Source organism: Myotis brandtii, unplaced genomic scaffold (assembly GCF_000412655.1).
Source record: "Myotis brandtii unplaced genomic scaffold, ASM41265v1 scaffold1076, whole genome shotgun sequence".
In the NCBI taxonomy this organism is placed as follows: Eukaryota; Metazoa; Chordata; class Mammalia; order Chiroptera; family Vespertilionidae; genus Myotis; species Myotis brandtii.
Genome location: NW_005353663.1, coordinates 632,635 through 638,445, shown reverse-complemented (window position 1 = coordinate 638,445; position 5,811 = coordinate 632,635). Strand labels below are relative to the sequence as shown.

Here is a 5,811-nt window from a genome sequence, read left to right as displayed (position 1 = left end):
CTCCATCACCAGGGGCAACCCACTCCTGCTCGCTCCAGCTCCGTGGCCACGGCTGGCTGAAAGCAGGTATCTGGGGTTTATTTACCTTCTATAATTGAAACTTTGTTGCTTTGAGTGGAGCTCAGAGCTGCCGTGGCAGGCGAGAAGCTTGGCTTCCTCCATCATTGGGGCAACCAAGCCTCCTGCTTGCTCCAGCTCCATGGCTGCTGGCCGCCATTTTGGTTGGGTTAATTTGCATATAGTCGCTCTGATTGGCTGATGAGCATGGCTTAAGGTGTAGCGAAGGTACGGTCAATTTGCATGTTTGTCTTTTATTCATGTAGATCATAGTTATATTTCACTACGTACTCCCCACAATTAGCACAAATATTTATAATGGAGTAGAAAAAAACACAATAGAGCTTCTTATTTGATATGACAGATTGAATGCATTTGTCTCATTTTGCTCCCTCCTGAAAACCTGTGAAAACTACACTAAAGAGATTTAAAAGATAAATTCACCGAGAGGTGGGTACAACAGGAGATATGAACATCTTGTAAACTGGAAAGCAGGTGACCAGGAGGCGTCTTAGCAGGTGCGGGAAACCACATGCTAAGCCTGGAGAGGGGAAAGCTGAGAACACCCTGAGTTCCAAAAGGCTATGAACTGGCAGCAGCAGGGACCCCTGGAACTGACAGAGGTTAGGGTGACAAGCAAATGAGGAGGCGTAATGAAAGCTGTTGTGGAGTTGAGTAGACAGACCTCACAGCTGGCTGCCCCTCCACCCAGGAACCTGCTGCCCTCCCAGCCCAGGGGATACTGGAGGGTATTCCCAGCAGAGGTAAACTGGGAGACCCTAGTCAGGGCTAAAGGTGGGGTTCAAAAAATATGTGCACCCCTATGTTCATTGCAGCATTATTTACAATAGCCAAGATTTGGAGGAAGCCCAAGTGTCCCCCAATAGATAAGTGGATAAAAAAGTTGTGGTACAGTCACACTATGGAATATTACTCGGCTGTAAAAAAAAATACAATGAAAAATAACAAAGAAGGAAATCTTACTTTTTGTGGCAGCATGGATGGACTTGGAGAGTATTATGCTAAGAGAGATAAATCAGAGAGAAAGAAAAGTACCATATGATTTCACTAATATGTGAAATCTAATGAACAAAGTAAACAAAGTGGAGACAGACTCCTGGGTACAGAGAACAGACTGACAGCTGTCAGAGGGGAGGAGTTTGGGGGCTGGGTGAGAAGGGTAAAGGGATTAAGTAAAGAAATAAAAGAGACACATTAGCACAGCAGTGTGGTGATTGCCAGAGGGGAGGGGGTAGGGGGCGGTAGGAGAAGGTAAAGGGGGAGATAAATGGTGATGGAAGGAGACTTGACTTGGGGTGGTAAACACACAATACAATGTACAAATGATGTAGAATTGTATGCCTGAAACCAATGTCACACCAATAAATTCATTTTTTAAAGAAACTTAAGCCCATATTAGTGCAATGAATGATGAGTCCTCTCAGGTTTTCTTCTATTTAACTTTCAGAATACAGGAAGCCAGCCTCTTTTTGCTCAGGAGAGAGAGAAAGTATTCCAGCTGGAAACTGACCAGCCCTGGAGGAAAGACCTAAAGCTACTGATATCAAAAGTTCCGCAGCAAACAACCCAGCCAGATCCCTCTACAGTGGAGCTCAACATGGATAAACTCACCAACCATCTCAAAACTTCCCATCAGCTTTCTGGTTCCCCATCAGTAGACAGCCAGTAGTTACCTCAGGGATGTTGCTAACCCTGGAGACAGAAGCTAAAATGAACCCACAGGGGGAAAGGCAATGTGGGGAAATCAAAGAAGAAAACAAAATAAAACACCAAAAAGATCATTAACATCTTAGGAGAATTAAGAGAAGATACTGCAGTTAAGGGGAAAATGCTATTGGTCAAAAAAGGCCAAATAAACCAAAGAGCATTAAAACCCAAGAACTTTCAAAGGAATAAAAACAATTTTTTAAAAATTAAAAGCATAATAGCAGACATGGTATTTGGATTGGAATTAGAAATGCTGAAAAAGAAAGTTGAATAAATTTTCCAGAAAATAGAGAAAAAGGACAAAGAAATGGAAACTAGGAGATTAAAGATCACAAAATTAGATAACTAGTACAGAAGTTCTAATAATGAGTTTTTTGTTTGTTTGTTTTTTTAAAGAGAGAACATAGGGAAAGGAAGGGAACAAAGCATCACAATTTTTTTTTTGAAAAAGTTTTCCAGATCTGAAGAACACGAATCTCCACTGAATGGGCCACTTGGTGTCCAGCCTCATGGATCAAAAGTGATCCACACCAAAATATATCACCTGAAGATTTCAAAATAGGAGGAAAGTTCTACAAGTTTCAAAAACAGAGAAACAAATCACATACAAAGGATCAGGAATCAGAATTATTTCAGACTTCTCAACCGCATCACTGGGAGTTAAAAGACAATGGAGCAAAGTTATCTCCCATCTCAAATACATTGTCAGCACAAATGTCAATCAAGTGTAGAACACACATTTTCAGACATGAGAGTTCTAGAAAAGTTTACCTTCTGTGCCCCCTGTCTCAGGGAGCTCCTGGGAACTGTGCCCACCAAAGCAAGGGAGTAAATAAACCAAGAAAGAGGAAGACCCAGTATATGGAGTACCCAGAGCTGGATTCAGCAGCATGGTGGCAGGAGCCCGCGGATAAGTGGGAACAGGATGCCAGGGTGACAGCTGTGTGCCAGGTGAGGAGGGAAACCAGTCTTCACCGAAGCACTGTGACCCACGAGCTAGATGTGGTCCTCTGTGCTGCCTTTTTGTCCTCATGAATCTATTAAAGCCTTTGTCCCACCAGAGTAAGGGAGTACACCAAGCACGAGACCCAGGAAACGGGGAATCTAAACTTAGCCATGGTTCAAGGATGACAGCCAACAGTTCACAAGGAGGATGTCTTTAAAAAAAACTGTGTGTGTGTGTGTGTGTGTGTGTGTGTGTGTGTGTGTGTGTGTGTTGACAGATTATCTGATAAAATTGTTCTGTGAATGAAATGTTATGAAAGGTTTTTGGAAGCTGTAGGAAGAATTAATACGAAACTAAGCAAATGAAAAACCAAGGCAATTATTAATTTCAGGAAAAACAAAGAGTATACAACATTGAATATATTTAACCTGGAATTGTACTATAATGATACTGGGAGGATGGGAGATGTGAAACAGATGGATGGAGGGGCAAGAAAACGAAATCCTCAACTCACAGCACAGAAAGTCACATGATAATGTCTAAAAGAGGAAGCAAACAGAGTCATTTTATATTTAGTACTAGGGTCCCGGTACACGAATTCATGCACCTTGAAAGGAACTGTGGGCCGTGAGGCTGTGGTGGGCACAGGGGCGGGTCTCAGCCCATCCTCCGCACCCCCGCCCATTTAGGAATGAAATGCCATGATGTTTGCAACTTACTTTTTTTTAATTTAATTTTTTATTGTTTAAAGTATTACATAAGTCTCCTTTTGCCCCCATTGACCTCTCTCTAGCTGCCTCCACCCCCTAGCACTTTTTAAAGAAAAGGTGTGTGTATAATTATAATATGAACATGCTGCTTGAAATTTTTATGATAAAAATTGTGAACTAAAACTTATGATCTAGAGAAATGAAGATGTGTAAATGCTGGAAGCAACTGCTCAAAATGGTACCCTCTGAAGACAGAGACCAGAGGTGAGTGAGGGCTGGGGCAGGGACTGGTATGTTTGCCTTTTAGTTGTTACTTTTTGATTTCTACACTGTAAGCATGCCTCCCTGAGATAAAAACAAAAATTTATTTAGAAATTCAAAGGAATAAAAAAAAGACTCGTGGTCCAATTACTTTCTACCACTACTAGTTACATGACCAGGGAAGTTCCTAACCACAGAATACCACAGGGTTCTGAACTAGGGAGAAGGTTCAACGAAACCCTCTATTTCAAGTCAAAATCACTGATTCTCTCATGAGCCGCGGGCTTATTTGAATATTTTAACTTTCTCTTTCTTTGTTAAAGGTCCAAAACCATTTCTAGCTTATCAAATTGCATTGAGGAGAAAAGCAATTCTTAAGGAGGATGCATTTAGCTGTTTTATCATAAAAAATTTGCACTTGTATTCAGGTTTATCCTCTTCACAGGCAACATTAGCAAACCTGGCCTTCCCAGATTCCTAGTCTCTAACATGGAAAAAAATATGGAGCATGTGGAACAAAATAGCTCAAATGTAGAATCACTTGGGGAGTAATTTGGACTTACATAGTTAAATGAAAAATCTCCAAAGTCATATTCGCCAGAATTACATCCAAGAACAACGTTTTATTTAGCAACTAACTGAGATGAATAGCAGCTTCAGTAGCTCTAAGCAAAGGCTCTATTCATCAAATTTAAGGACACAGGCAAAGGAAATTGATTCATTTCTGGACCTGATTGAGTTTCCACGGTTAGATGCATCGGAGGGAGACACGGTCTGAATGCCCCGATTCTGTGGTCATTGCCTGCATGCAATCTGGTCTGGAACACCCGCCCCTGTGTCCTCGAATCCAGCCAGGCTCCCCACATGGAAGAGACTCTTATCTTCATTCCACTGTTAGAATAATCAGTGAGATCTCTAATAAATACCTGTGATCTTTCCATGGAAGCACAGCTTTCTCCTCGGAGATGCCTGTATGTATGAAACTGGAGATATTGGAAGACCTCATAAAAAGAAAGGTCCAGCTTGGTGCCTTGCACTTGGTTGGTCAATGGTTGTGAAATCAATCAAAGTTCTCATGTTACATTTATTAGATTGACACAGTTTTAAGATGTATTTTCACCTCCTCTCCATCATCCTGAGAGTCTGCTTGGGAGCCAGAGGCCCTTCTCCTCTGGCTTGTTATCACTGCCACTCCCATAGCTCTTTCGAGTTGCAGCGGCTCAGTGTCTTCACTCACTTCTAGAGTGTAAACTCTCTGAAGGTGGGGACCATGCCTGTCTCTCACCCCTCACGATGCACGGCACATAGCAGGTCCTTAGAAAATACTTGTTGTAGGAGCAGGTTTGGTTCTGGTTTTCTCTTCTCAACATCCAGGAGGCTTGTTTGATATCAGGATGCCAGGTTCCTTAGTAACTCATTAACTTGGGTGTGTAATCCTTGTCCCTGGAGTGAAAAAACCCTGGGTTTGAGCCTAAATTTGACCTATTAGCGGTGGGACCTCAGACAATTTGCTTTATCTCTCTGGAAAGGAGGTGAAAGCAACACCTCAAGATTTGGGTGCAAGGTGATCGAGATTGTGTGTGTGTGTGTGTGTCTAATATATATGTATATTAGAGGCCTGATGCACGAAATTAGTGCAAGAGTAGGCCTTCCTTCCCCCTGGCTGCTGGCACCGGCTTCTCTCTGGCACCTGGGACCTAGGCTTCCTTCTGTCTGCCACAATATTATGCTTTTATTATTATAGAATAGATTCTTATCTTGAATGTATGTATAGAGACCCATCTGATATTTAAGTATATGCATCTTGTTTATAAATCAAAGTGTGTTAGAGTGAAAAAAAAGTCTGGCTTTGTCCAGAAGGTCGACCAGAAGGACATCCGATCTAATTAGCATATTACGCTTTTATTATTATAGATGATAGACTCCAGTACATTATAAATACTCAGTACTATTAGATCTTTTCTGTTTACAGCTCAAGTTACTGATGTGTAGAACTTGAAAGTAATAATAAGGGGTTGCAAACCTTTTTTTTTTTAAATCCTCACTGAAGATTTGTTTTTATTGGATGAGAGAGAGAGAGAGAGAGAGAGAGAGAGAGAGAGAGAAACC

The 5,811-nt window shown here is 41.6% G+C and overlaps 1 long non-coding RNA gene across 1 annotated transcript in view; it reads left to right on the top strand.

Moving 5' to 3' along the window:
• Positions 1-2,983, top strand: part of LOC106726582 — a 14,297-nt gene extending 11,314 nt beyond the window's left edge. Inside the window, exon 3 of the long non-coding RNA XR_001362647.1 lies at positions 1,526-2,983. This is a non-coding gene — a long non-coding RNA (uncharacterized LOC106726582). The remainder of the gene's footprint in view (positions 1-1,525) is intronic.
• Positions 2,984-5,811: the final 2,828 nt, after the last annotated feature.